The sequence below is a fragment of the Anastrepha ludens genome, chromosome 5 (assembly GCF_028408465.1).
Source record: "Anastrepha ludens isolate Willacy chromosome 5, idAnaLude1.1, whole genome shotgun sequence".
NCBI classification, from domain to species: Eukaryota; Metazoa; Arthropoda; class Insecta; order Diptera; family Tephritidae; genus Anastrepha; species Anastrepha ludens.
This window is the reverse complement of record NC_071501.1, coordinates 32,371,757-32,386,729: the sequence shown is the minus strand read 5'-3', so window position 1 is coordinate 32,386,729 and position 14,973 is coordinate 32,371,757. Positions and strand designations below refer to the sequence as shown.

General features: G+C 36.9%; 1 non-coding gene and 1 pseudogene across 1 annotated transcript; both read right to left on the bottom strand.

Annotated features, from left to right (window-relative positions):
* Positions 1 to 7,967: 7,967 nt before the first annotated feature.
* LOC128865482 (U2 spliceosomal RNA) lies at positions 7,968 to 8,148 on the bottom strand (annotated as a pseudogene).
* A 2,998-nt stretch (positions 8,149 to 11,146) lies between these two features.
* LOC128865478 (U2 spliceosomal RNA) lies at positions 11,147 to 11,344 on the bottom strand. The gene has a single exon (XR_008454817.1). It is a non-coding gene; the product is annotated as a U2 spliceosomal RNA (small nuclear RNA).
* Between the last annotated feature and the right edge of the window lie 3,629 nt (positions 11,345 to 14,973).

Genomic DNA, 14,973 nt, shown 5'->3' with positions numbered 1-14,973 from the left:
TTATCAATAAAACGGTCCGCGGATGACATACAGCAAAAATAAATTTTATGTTTTTTTGTAGGACTGTTATAAGCTTACATGGCAAATTTCAGCGTGATATGCCACATAGTTTGTTTTCTGTGCTACTGTAAACAAGTCAAGCTCGAGTGTGGAAAATTTTGAGTTGTGCCCCTTTTGTATTTAGGTGCGATATATATTATATTTATATTGTTAATTTAAACTTAAATTTTTAATTTTTCCCAGCAGTTGAGGAATTGTTAAAAACGGTTTTAGCAAACCAAGCAAAAATATTGGAAAACCAGAAAGTAGTTGTCGACCAATTCTTTCATTTCGGCAAGCGACTAAGTAATTTAGAAAACATATTTAATGAAAATGTTCGTATTTAGCGGAATACCACTGTCGTTCAAACTATTTACATTCTTATTTTGATAACTACAGAAAATCGAAGCCAGTGAGCAGCTTACTCAATTTAAGACGGTGCGTGAATGTAAGGTCCTACTCCGCTGGATTCATCATTCTGTTTGCAAAACGACTGGTGAAGAAGTAGATGAAATGCAAACGGAAATATCGTCCACACTACCATTGCAAACGTTAGCTGCCGCTAAAGAATTTGAAACAAAACTGTTGCAACAAGAATATCTTCAGGCAATGGTTATTAAAAAAATAATTTCTTCATTCTTGACTAATAGATATTTTTGTTTTAATTTTTAGCAAACTTTTCTTCTGAGACTTAAGGGTCCTGAAACGACTGTTGACGATTAGTTTCGTCAAATTTATAATGATGATTTTTTGGCGTCTTGCAACTGGGATGGTAGGAGTAACCAGGAAGCATTGCCCCAATTTTCTATTGTTTCGGACATACTTTATCGTAGGTAAATTTCTACTTTCTTTTGTTTTTGGTTATTCACATTATGTAATATTATAATATGGTAAATAACTAGTTCTAAAATTTTGCGCAAAAATTAAAAAAAAAATTAACATATTACACCGCATCTATAAAATCGTATCTGTTTTCTTGTTTCAGATATTTTTCAGCTATTTGGACGAGCAACTTACGAGAAGAACATTCGTAAGTCCCTTGAGCTTAGTCACCACCGTTTTAAGCAGCAAAATTATCAACAGCGGAATATAATATAAATAAAAATAATATTTAACACTTAATATATATAAAAAAGTTATATGTAAAATAAATTATTAATAATAACTAAAAAAATGTAAATTAACTAATTATTAATCAATGAATGCATTCACCTTTTGCCTTCGAATATTAATGTTTATACTATTTTCGTGAACACATAGTTTCTAAAATATAAGTGTAAATATATTAATAGAGTTAAATGTATGTTATATACGTCATATTTGTTGTCAATTTGTAAAAGAAAACCAATAAACTTAATCAAAGTAAAACAAATATAAAAAAAGACTCGTTCGTGACTCGAACCGAGGATTTTGGATTGGAAAGACGCATTGCCATCCGCTCGGATACCGCACTGCTATGAGTCTTGCGCTAAAAGTTGTTTTTATTGTCGCTACGTTTATAAAGGTCTAAAAACCATGAGTGTGGTAAGGACAGATATGATAGCGAATCCATATGTATAAAAGTGATGGAAAATCACACGTACACAAAATTTTCCACACGATTTTCCCAACGCTCTTAACAAAGTGACTGTAATGAGCAATGTTCGGTGACCGTTTAACGGTCATGGGTGACGGTAGTGTGGCCGGGACTCTTCTTGCTGGGTATGTATCATACTTTGGACAAAAGCAATCAGAAACCAGAAAACTTTATCACAACTCGAAAAACTCCAAATGCTCAGAAGAGGCAAAAAACAGTTTCTGTAAAATTGATTGTAAGCCAATTTTGCAGAAGTTTTATGAATATTTTATTTCCACTGGTAGAAATAAAACATAATTTTGAATTATAACAGTTTCATTTAACTTTTTATTGGGATCCTATTGCGAATTTTTACCCTCTATCTGAAATCAAAGAATATTTTTCCTTTATTTCCTTATATTTCCTTATTTGTTACACTTGTTTTATCGTATTCGGAAATCAGTGACAGAGCAATCAGCTGACACGGTTCTACGGGAATTTTCAAAAATCCTGCGATAAAATCTGCGATACCGAAGAGAAGTAATTTCTCATTTACATGGGGCTCTCATTAGATTGATCGTAACAGCTGACAGTGGACTGCGTTTACGTCGGTGACAGTTTGCAACATCACTTTACTGCATCGCCGTCGGCACTTTGTTGCGTAAAGTGGCTAAATATGGTACGTCTCATTCTTGGGTACGTTTGGCATTTACATATGTACATACATACATATGTATGCTTTCTTTCCTCTTTGAAATTGAGTAGTAGCAAACCTCGTTAAGGGGGGGATAGGGTTTTTAGGAAAAAAAAAATCGATTTTGGTTTATTTGAGAAAATGAATGTACATAATCTCAAGAATGTTGTGTCCAAATTTTAAGTCAATCGGTGCAAAACTCACAAAGTTAGAGCATTATAACCGTTGGCCGCTCCGACTCGGCTACCTGCTATGGTCGAACTTTAAATCGATTTTCTGGAAAACGACGTTTTTCAAGTCGGTGGACACTTTTTCTCTGAATCTACTCGACCGATCTTCCTGAAATTTTGTACACACTTTCTCTACATAATTACCGAGGTAACCCTGGGAGGTTTTTTTTTCAATTTTTATTTATTTTACAATAAACAATATTGTGCGATTTATCGTCTAAAAATCGCACTTCTACTTCAAATGTTAAAAAAAAATTGAAAAAAATTTGTTTTTAATAAAAACTCGACAGAGTTACCTCGGACAATTGATTATCTAATGAAAACTCTTTGATTTTTTGATTTCAGATGATCCAATGCTGAGAAAAACTGTCCACGCAAATTGCTTTTTTTTTCGAGACGTCTGCGTAGATCTGCTGTCAACGGCTCAATTTTCTATATTTTCTTGTGAAAATTTTTGAAAATATTTTTGAAATATGAGTTTACAGTATACTAATTGGATAAATAAATTTACATGAATCATCTTTCCAAAAAAAAAATCATAAATAAGTGCATATTTTTAGTGGAATTATGTTCTAAGTTATGTGTTGGTTTTCAATCAAACGGAAGATAACATTATTTTTGCTAGTAAAGTAGGTATAATTTAAAATAGTTATGGGACATGTTTATGTTGAATTCTAATTTTCCCCGCATTTCTAGATACTCAAGTTAATTTTAAGTTAATTATTTATGTATGAAGTATTTTTAATTTAATTTTTTTCATTCAAGTACAACAATTTATAAATATATTTAAATAAAAAAACAACAAATTATTTATTATTTAACCAGTTTGCATTTTTCATTCATATATTTAAGAAACTGTTGTCGAACGCTCTCTGCTTTACATGTAAGCGCGTGCTAGAATACATCCGAACCAGACGATGCTAAAGTATTAAATGTCAAAATGTCGCCGAAAACAATTTTGCCCGTATGTCCGCGAATGAGACATAAAAAGAGAATTTCCAGTGTCTCCATTCCAGATGTCTCCGTGTGTAAATGGGGTGATTGTTGTTCTTTAATAAGTTTCAGTCTTTCTTTTATATTTTTTTTTTATATCAATTGAAGTTCATTTAATTGCCTTGTGTTAAATGTTTAAAAAACCGTGCAGAAGAAACCGTTGACTACTTGATCAAGTACCTATGTATATAATGAATAATTTTATTATTTATGTTTATTTATTTATGGATTTTATTTACGAACTTTTAGATATGCAATTTATATACAGAAATATACTTACAAATATAAACTCCAACTGTAAATTTATGCAATTAAAAATATTTGGAAATATTTTCATTCTTCAAGTAGTTCTTTTATTATTGCAAAATTCAGGTACAATGTATACATACATTGAATGCATTTATATATTACATATTTGTAATTAGAAATAATTTATCTTTGATTGTGCATTTAAATTTTTTTTAAAGTAAATCAAATCAAAATAATTTTACAATTCTTTAGTTTAACATACAGCCACACGAAATAAGCTTTGAGCCACTGTATATATGTATGTATATTTGTTTCACTTTACATGTGTTTCAGTTTTACATGTAGGGTCCGCCAATGGAAAGGTTTATGTCATCTTGGTATGGTAAAGCTCCTTCATTTATGAAATAATCAGCAAACCTATCGCGGATATCAAATGCATTTGTTGAGGCTCTCCCAATTGTAGTCCGTATACGTGGTAATTTATTTCTCGTCGCCATTCCCCACAATGAACGATGTTGCCTGGTTCTTGTCGATCAACATAATTTTCAGGGCAATACTAACGATTGTGATCGTTTAAAATTATAAAATTGTGTAAAACAATGCAGGCTAGCACTACTTTTTCTCAACTTTTAGGTCACATTCAATCGTTGTGCGAAGAATTCTCCATCGCGCCGATTTGTTATTTTAGCGCAACTACTAAACAAATAAGAATGAAACAACCGTTATATTTTTTTAAATGATATTTTCGTGCAATTACATATTTTTTTCCTTGTATAATTATTAATATTTACGGAAACGTTTTTTCGTCTGTACTGGAAATGTTTAGATTTTGAGTTGTTACGCTTTAACGCTTTATATTCATCTTCGTCTCTCTCATGATTCAATTATACAAGGTTAAGTAAAGTTTGACAACTGATTTCGGATGCTACTTAATCCATTGATGCAATTTGGAAGCAAGGGAAAAAAGGGAATAAGTTTATCCCCTTTCTGAAAATGTAGTAAAAAATTGAAAAAGGTCGTTGTAAGCCATAGAATAATTTTATGTTATTTTATAACTGGTACTTAATTATTTATATTTTTAACTTAACTATTCCCATGAATTTGTGTCATATATATATGTATTTTGACCATGCATCGGATTGGAATCTATATGTGCCACTTGTAAACCTACACTGAAGTAATAAATAAAACAAATAGTGGAAACTCTTAACAAGGAAAAACCACTTTTATTTCGTCACGTCCGCTAATCATACATTTGATTTTTTAACGAGATTTCCTGCAAAGTTACAAGTATAAAATCTGTGTTAAAAAAGATAAATTTATATATACGCAGAAACACAAGTAGACGCCCAAACAATAAAAGCGTAGCTCCAATTATAATCAAATTGAGCTCTGCTGCAGATCGCTCTCAACTGCTGAAAGCTGTAGCTAAATTCTGCAAAGACAAGAGACGAGCACTTTCTCTTAGTGATGTCGGCGTCAGTATTGAAGGGAAGCTATTTATCCACGAATGTCTTACAAGAAAAAATCGCGAACTAATGCGTTTGGCTATGCAGTATAAAAAGCAAAAGCGTCTAACGTCAGTTTTCTCTGTTCGTGGGCAAGTGTTTGTTAGAGCTCGACCCCAAACTGATGCTGATGCTTTCCATTTCAATTCAACCGGGCTATTCGGGTCATGTTCTTCGATTTCGATGTAACTGAAATATGTTGCTCTCTGCTCAAAATAATGAGACACGTATTTTTTTGTTCGCCCGAAAAAATTTTTTTCAAGAGTTATCGGCAATTTTGTTTTTCGGCTCAAACTCGATTTTTTTTAATTATATAAGAAACACATTTTTTTAAATGCCCATAACTTAGTCAAAAATTAACCGATTTTAATAATTCTGGGTTCAAAATGATCGTAATTACTTACACGAGCGACTTTATGCAGAAACAATTGCAAAAAAGTAGTTTAAATTTTTTATTTTGCAAAAACCAAAAGTGCGAAACAGGTTTTTTACTCAAAAATTCATTACTCAAAAACAACTCATTTTAGCTACTAGGCATTCAGCTTAATTGAAGTTTGAGGTGTCCTCTTGATTTGGAAAAAGTTATAAAAAACAAAAAAATACACTTTTTGAAATATTGAATTTCGAAAAAATTTCAATTTTTTTTCTTTTTTGCTAAATAAAAAAATTTTAACTACTTTTTTGCAATTGTTTCTGCATAAAGTCGCTCGTGTAAGTAATTACGATCATTTTGAACCCAGAATTATTAAAATCGGTTAATTTTTGACTAAGTTATGGGCATTTAAAAAAATGTGTTTCTTATATAATTAAAAAAAATCGAGTTTGAGCCGAAAAACAAAATTGCCGATAACTCTTGAAAAAAATTTTTTCGGGCGAACAAAAAAATACGTGTCTCATTATTTTGAGCAGAGAGCAACATATTTCAGTTACATCGAAATCGAAGAACATGAGCCGAATAGCCCGGTTGAATTGAAATGGAAAGCATCTGCTGTAATTATAACTGAAAAAACGAGTATAGAGAGCATGGCAACTGCTAATATGTAAAAACAAAAACATTTATGCGTTATATTATTAATGTTATGTCTGCGTTAAATTTATTCTCTTATTTATCATTTATGTTTTTCACACTCTTTGCTTTGCATTGTAATCATTTTTATTTTAGTATCATTTCTATTTCGTTCATCTCATTGTTACTTTTCATATTCTTGGCTTTACAATGTAATCTTTTTTATTTTGATCTCATTCCTATCTATTTCATTATCCCCTTGCTTTATTTAAACTCCTTCACCTTGCGTATACTCCCAACCATAAACTGTCAATGTGTAATGCAATAGCAAAACAAGTAGACAAAGAACATGCAAGAGGATTGCTTAAACTCATTTGTTTTCGCTACAATGGGTTTAATGTCTGTCAGTTGAATGCGCGAAGTTTGAATGCTGAAAAAATTGACTATCTAAATTTTGTTTTTGATAATTTGAGCATTGACTTAATATGTATTACAGAGACATGGTTTAAAGACTATATTGATAATAATGTATATTCCCTGTGCGACTACACTATTATTAGATGTGATGGGACTACGAAGACTCGAGGAGGTGGCATTGCTTTATATTTTAAAAATAATTTTAAATGGAAAGAGATCTGTAGATCAGATCATTTTCAAGAAGTCGAATACATTTTTGTTGAATTTTATGATAACAATACCAAATGTCTTGTTGCATGCATTTACAACCCTAGCAATAGAAATGACCTCTCAGTGATATTTGATAAATTAGCGGAATTCCACATCTCCTATGAACATATTATTGTGTGTGGTGATTTAAATGTAGACCTTCTTTGTGATAATTTTTCTTCCAGGAGTTTGATAGATAGTTTCCAATCATTAGGAATTTCCTTAATCAATGAATATGCTACTCGCTTTGCACCCCACTGCAAACCAAGTCTTTTGGATGTATTTTGCGTCAGTGACAGAGATTACGTCAGTCATATTGATCAGCTTCCTATGGCTGGAGTTTCCGACCACGAGTTGATATTCTTATCTTAAAACATCCAGTTCAACAAACACAATCAAGTAAAGTAGATATTTTTTAGAGACTTTAAGCTTATTCAGCATGATCTCTTAAATAAGGAGGCTGACGAGCTTAATTGGAATATGTGTCGGTTATTCACAACAGTGGATGAAAAACTGCAACATTTCAATGCTTTAGTCAGCTATCTATTTGATAGGTTTGTTCCGATGCGTAAAGTTAAATTAAAACTTGTTAGATTACTCATTGCTCCTCATGTATCATACGCTGAATTAGTATATTGCAGGCTTGATAATAATTCGAAGCAAAAATTGCAAATCGCTTTAAATAATGCAGCGCGTTTCGTGTTTGAAAAAAAAATGAAATAAATTGAAATTGAAAGATGCGAAAGTCTAAGCAAAATGGAATAGGCAAAACAATATTGCCTGCTAACTTTTTCAGCAAAAGTTTTAATTTCTACGCTTTTGAGTACTTTTTCTTTAGAATTTGCTCTGAAATAAAAAGTAGCTTTTCCAAGAGGACAACACGGATTTATTAAGTAGCTTCAAGATGGCTAACACAGGGTGAAATTAGGCTACTTACATCACCTTTAATTATTGCTTCATGGTCTCTCTCTATTATAAATGCCGTTATACAAAAAGCCATAGAACTTTTTTACCAGTGAATGTATTCAAAATTTGGGCCGAAATCCCGGCGGTACTGCAATACCGGGCCAACCCGTGACAGAGGTGGAGCAAGCCCCTAAAACACTCCGTCCATTTCCAAAAATCAGTTTAACATTTGTTGTCCTCCGATGGAGGATCTATCAGATGTTAAGCTGATAAGAACAGATAAAGTGGGCTTCAAGACCGTTTTCCCCGGGGGGACATTTCCCCCCCGGGGTGATACATAAAAAAAAAATTCCCGCACTCTTTTCGAGAGTGACGGTTCGCTAGATATAAATAGAAGATTATGCTGCTTCTTAGCTAAGGTTGACTTTTTTCTTTGCAGGTGTTTCATATGAAAGAATTAATCTCGTTATTGCCCCCGTTCACCCAGAAGGGGTACCGGAGGCCATAGCCCATCCTTACAATCGCATTCACGTAGGGTCAGGAGGGTTTGAAGTCCGTCCGCCAGGGGCACACCCTAGCCAGGGCGCTCCCCAGGAGGAGCAGAATATTGTCTCACCCCAGAGACGTGCTCCACGTATATGTCCCGTGACCAGTGGATGGTGTCAGATACAACTAGACGGCGCATCATAGACGCGTAGCGTTGGTTAACACGCAAGCGTCTCAGCACCGGCTCGTTGCATGATAGGTGGGTCCCAGGTGCCCAGGGCACCAACGAGGATCGCCTCTACCTCCACATTGTAGCCTCGTGAATGCAGCGCAACAGCCAGCGGGGTATACTTCCTTATCTTCTCGTCCCGCGCCTCTGCGAAACTCTCCCGTCGGTTCTCGAATGGCACGGTTATGTCCACTATGGTGACGGATCTCGTGGTCTCTTTCCTGATGACAATGTCCGGCCTTAGTGCTGAGAGATTCCCACCAGAGACTCCCGCAACTGCCTGGTTGATGGTCATGGTGCCAGGCAGTTTGACAGCTTTTGCCACTCTTGCTACAATAGCGTCATGGCGCAGTTGTCTCGCTGCCGAGTGAGGTGTGCAGTGGCACAGCACGTGCGGCAAGGATTCCAGGGCGTGATTACATCTACGGCAGCGCTTGTCCCCCTCACCCCATCTTCGTGCCCCGTTTAATGGGAGCACGTCGAGCCGGGCGCGGTGGACAAAACGCCACTCGGCAAACCTGGTGTAACTGCCGCTTCTCATAAAATGATTGGCGACCCTTACACCAGATGAAACCTCGTAGACTTTTCCCTGGTCTGGCTTCGCGAGGAGCGTCGCGAGGTAATGCTCCTGTATGGCCGTTCTCAGCCGGTTGATCACCTGGGTCCTGGCCTCTGGGGGGATGATGACTGTTTTGCCTCTAGAGCTCTTACACTCCAGCGATAGTTCGTCCCGGCCGCCATCGTGTCTCCATTTCAGCTCCAGCTTCGCAGCTTGGCGTCTCGTTGCCACTCTGACACGTGACCAAAATGAGGAATTGTCGGTGCTGGGCCCAAAGAACTCCCCCTCCAATGAGCCAGAGAGGTATTCAGCGATGTCCTGCTGCACTGGTGGTCTTTTCAGCTTCCGCTGAACCGTGTCCGACAGCGTCTCCCTCGCCAACGCGCTCACGGACCCATCCGCACAGGTTAACATCCTGAACGCATGAGCTACCGTGAGTACGTCTGCCAGGTCCGCCAACGGAAGCAACCCTCCACCACCCCTATACGGGGGTATGAAGACCACCTCCGGACTGGCGCGCTGCGGAAGGTTCAGCCAGCGTTTACCTGCTCTCTTGATGGCTTTGTCCGCCGCTGTGAGGCCCGCCTTCCGGACCTGAGCTCCCCTCATCACGAAATCCAGCCTTGGTAAGATGAAAGTGGCTACGGCGTCAAACTTCTGCCATGGGGTTAGCAGAGAGTCATCCACCGTCCTAACATCAGTGACGAGCTGCTCAATGGTGGCAACGGGTGTTTGTCTCACTTGGTAGCCAGTTGGTATTCCCAGATGTTGGTAGGCTTGTCCCGCTTGGAGCGCCTTCACTGGCTCATCGCCCATGATGAACTCAGTGGGTACTGCGCGCTGCTTACCGCCCTTGCCCCTAAGATGGAGGGTGGCGCATTTTCCAGGATTAAACCTGAGCCCGATCTTCTTGGCTTCAGCCTCCGCGGTCGTCAGCAACAGTATCATCTCCTCCGGGCTGCCAGCAATCAAAGCAAGGCCATCGGCGTACGCTAAGTTCTTCCATCGCGTGGTCCCCATCACGTAGCCCGTACCTTTGCTGGAAAGCTCTCTGATGAGCGACTCCAGGGTCAGGTTGAACGTGATGGGGCTAGCCGGGCAACCCTGCTTGACTCCCGCAGCAATTCTAATTGGGTCAGTGAATCCCTCCCGTGTCCTTACCTGTGTCGTGCAGTCGGTGTACATTGCTCTCACCATGTTCACCGATGACGACGGCAGGCCAGCTCCATCCAAGGCCCTATATATGGATTCATGAGGGATGGACCCGAAGGCGTTGGTCAGGTCCAGCTAGGCCACCAGAAGTTCCTTCCCCGTCCGTTTGGAGTCCTCAATGACCTCCTGCAGAACGTAGTTGTGCTCAGCACACCCCTCATACTGCAGGAAGCCCTTCTGCTCCTGCCCAAGGCGCTTCCCCCGTACTGCGAACTCGGTGATCCTGTCCGCCAGTACAGCAGCGAACAGTTTTGCTGTCGTGTCGCCCATGGCTAGCGGACGCCAGTTGGAGAGGTCCGCCTGGTCTCCTTTTTTGTAGACCAGCACCGTGTTGGACATTTAGTGCTGAGAGATTCCCACCAGAGACTCCCGCAACTGTCTGGTTGATGGTCATGGTGCCAGGTATACGCTGAATTAGTATATTGCAGGCTTGATAATAATTCGAAGCAAAAATTGCAAATCGCTTTAAATAATGCAGCGCGTTTCGTGTTTAAAAAAAAAATGAAATAAATTGAAATTGAAAGATGCGAAAGTCTAAGCAAAATGGAATAGGCAAAACAATATTGCCTGCTAACTTTTTCAGCAAAAGTTTTAATTTCTACGCTTTTGAGTACTTTTTCTTTAGAATTTGCTCTGAAATAAAAAGTAGCTTTTCCAAGAGGACAACACGGATTTATTAAGTAGCTTCAAGATGGCTAACACAGGGTGAAATTAGGCTACTTACATCACCTTTAATTATTGCTTCATGGTCTCTCTCTATTATAAATGCCGTTATACAAAAAGCCATAGAACTTTTTTACCAGTGAATGTATTCAAAATTTGGGCCGAAATCCCGGCGGTACTGCAATACCGGGCCAACCCGTGACAGAGGTGGAGCAAGCCCCTAAAACACTCCGTCCATTTCCAAAAATCAGTTTAACATTTGTTGTCCTCCGATGGAGGATCTATCAGATGTTAAGCTGATAAGAACAGATACTACACTTTGATCTTAGCCATAAGGCCGAGAAGCGATAACTTTTAACATCTAAATAAATCAATTTGTTCACAGAACGTCACAAACCTGATGAGAATTGCCATGAAGTGGCTATTACGTTCCATAGTGAAACGAAAATTCTACCTACCCTAAAGTAAAAGCAAAATACAAAGTCATAATTGAAAGGCAAATATATACATACACACAAATGTATGTACATTCAAAGTAAAAGACGCCGTGTGGGGTTGGCTACTAACCGATGATATTCCTACTTTGTTGAGGAACAAAAATTACAACTCGAAAGGTCGCGGTTAACAGCGTGGCGGAATAAAAACCAGGATTAACTTGTTCGAAGTTAAATAAAATTTACTTAAGAAATTAGTAAATTTCATATATGTACATATGTATAAAAAATATTTTAATCAAAACAATCAAATATGAATATATGAATGAAATTATAACTGCGTAACAGGGCAATCAGAGAGTCCTTTAAATACCAAACAAAATTATTCATTAATATTTCAAAGAATGAAAAAATCGAAATTGTACATAATAAAAAAACAAATAAAAAAATAAAAAAATAAATTCGCATGGTTCCATCCAGGGTCGAACTGGAGACCTTCTGCGTGTAAAGCAGACGTGATAATCGCTACTCTATGTAACCAGTTAGTTAATGAATGGCAAAAAACTGTTATAAGTGAATACACAAGTAAGATGACGAGCACACAAATACGCAAATATTAAACTATTTTAAAATGTGCATAAAAGAATGCGGATTGTAAGCGCTCATTCAATAAAATGGTGCTTGACCGGCATATATGCATGATGCAAAGAATAATGAGATGGCGCCCATCGTGGTCCCGTTACTTTACGCTCAGCGAATTTGACAACTACTTACGTGATTTTAGCTCCAGATTACCATTTTCGTAACTTGATTTAGCATTTTTTTTTGTTATTTTTATAATTTTTGTCTCGGAGTTTTAGTTCTTTCTTCATGAAATTTTTCTAGCTGTTCTAATTAAATGTCATGTTTATAATTTTGTAAAATATACATTTTTTAATAATTATTTAAATAATTCACTCAGTTTTATTTAGCTTTACTCTTTTTTAACATCTGGTGGCATTGCCCGCGATTGCCGGTGTTATTGGTGTTCTTCCAAGAATGATAGAAACAAGATTGCGCCCATCAGAGCGTACGTGACGTCACGTTTGCTGAGTTGTGCAGTATTGCCAACCATTTGCTCTTCGCAATAAATTTAGTGCTTTTTTATACCGAAAATGCGACAATTTTTAAGTTTGGTGTTTGTTTCTTTTTGTTTTTAATTTAAGGCTAGCGAAACTTTAGGTTAAAAAAAAACTGTATTACATTGTGTAAAATAAGTACCCGGAATTTAAAAAAAAACACATTTTTTCATATTATTCATCATTATTTGTTGGATAGCCTTCAAAATAGGCTCCTTTTGAGCCGATACAAATATTCCAACGAACAACCCAGCCATCCATGGCCCGCTGGTAGGCCGGCGCCGGGATGGCCTTCAGCTCCTTTAGCGAATTTTTTTTAATGTCTTCAATCGACTCAAAACGCCTTCCCCGAAGTGGCAATTTTAGTTTTGGGAAGAGAAAAAAGTCACAGGGTGCGAGATCTGGCGAATACGGTGGCTGTTCGATAGTATTTATTAAGTTTTTGGTCTTGTATTCGCGTACAATCAAGGCTCGGTGCGATGGCGCGTTGTCGTCGTGCAGAATCCACGAATTGTCCTTCCACAATTCGGGCCGTTTACGGCGAATGGCTTCACGTAAACGCCTTAAAACGGATAAATAATATTCCTTATTAACCGTTTGGCCCTCTGGAAGGAACTCAGAGTGCACCACGCCTTGGTAATCAAAGAAAACCGTGAGCATAACCTTCACTTTTGACCGGCTTTGGCGTGGTTTTTTTGGATACGGCTCGTTCTCGAAGCGCCATTCAGACGATTGCTGACTGGTTTGCGTATCGTACTCGTAGACCCATGTCTCATCACCAGTTATTATGCGTTTCATGAACGTAGGGTCCGTATTAGCTCGGGAAACCATGTCTTCAGAGACCTCCTTCCGATGCTCTTTTTGCAAAAATCCATAGTAAAATTCGCCAAGTAAACAAAGGATCAACTCACTTTGACTGCAGAATAAAACACACTAAGTAATAGATCCCGTTCTAATAAGGCTTGTGCATTCAAGGACATGTGTACCAACATGAAAAAACCAAATTTGAAGTGTCAGGTATTCCCGGGAGAGTTTAAATTATAAATTCCGGGTACTTATTTTACACAATGTATTATACAAAAGAAGTTTAAAGAAGGCCACTCTGAGAAGATTTTAGTGCTAATGAAAATTTTTTTACTCTTATAAAATTTGATAATTTGAAAGTGCAAATTTAATTTTTGGCTCCATTTAAGGCTATGCAAAAATATTAAATGCCCCTCTCTCAACTCATCTTAAGATTGAAAACCTTTTTACACATTTTAAAAAACCTTTGAATTTATTGAATGCGAATTGAAACCATAGAGGTGTAATCGTTTCTTCCGGTCATCAATCCTTAGTGAGACATAGAGCATCAAGAGGTGTATTCATAGTAAAAATAAGCAACAAAATACCAGAAAATACTAAAGAAACCATACTGACATTTTTACAAAAAGAGTACCTTATCTAGTTACATAACTTCAAATATAGCAAAAAAGTCGTTCCCTTAATAAAAGAGTCTCGCTTAACAAAAAAAACTCATAAATTAAATTGTACATAAGCATAACACATTTATTTAAAAAAAAACGCACATTCTACAAACAATTTATCACGCATACAAAGTTCTTTAAGTAACACAATAAAAATTTCGTGTTTTATTTTCTTTAAATGGGCATTTAGTGCGTTTTTATATCCAAAGCTAGGCAACTCGGCAGTAGCGAGAGAGAGATTTGACTGCCGAAAGCAGAAGAACACCAACAACACCTGCAATCGCGGGCAATGCCACCAGATGTTAAAAAAACGTAAAGCTAAATAAAACTGAGTGAATTATTTAAATAATTATTAAAAAATGTATATTTTACAAAATTATAAACATTACTTTTAATTAGAATAGGCTAGAAAAATGTCATGTGGAATGAACTAAAACTCCGAGACAAAAAATAATAAAAATAACAAAAAAAAATGCTAAATCAAGTTACGAAAATGGTAATCTGGCCATACTGGAGCTAAAATCACGTAAGTAGTTGTCAAATTCGCTGAGCGCAAAGTAACGGGACCACGATGGGCGCCATCTCATTATTCTTTGCATCATAGGCGCAATCTTTTTTCTATAGCGCCCTTTACACGATCACACTGTGTGACAAACATGGTGTGATGAAAAAAAAAATTGCTTTCGTTTAAACGGTCACACATGTTGTCATACTTCATTTCTCTGTTATTTGTGAACGAAGCAACATGGCACGCGCATTGGTTGCAGCACTTGTATTTGACATTTTAGAAGAAGACGAAATAGAACAAAAAAAAAAAAGAGGTGGTCTGTAAAGTCGGTTTACTGACGATAGTTTAACGTGATAACGTCATAAGAAAATACTGATTGAATGGTTGCATTTTTCAAAAGAAAATTTTAATTTTATTTGTTTGATAGATATTTTGTATGGATATAGAGAATG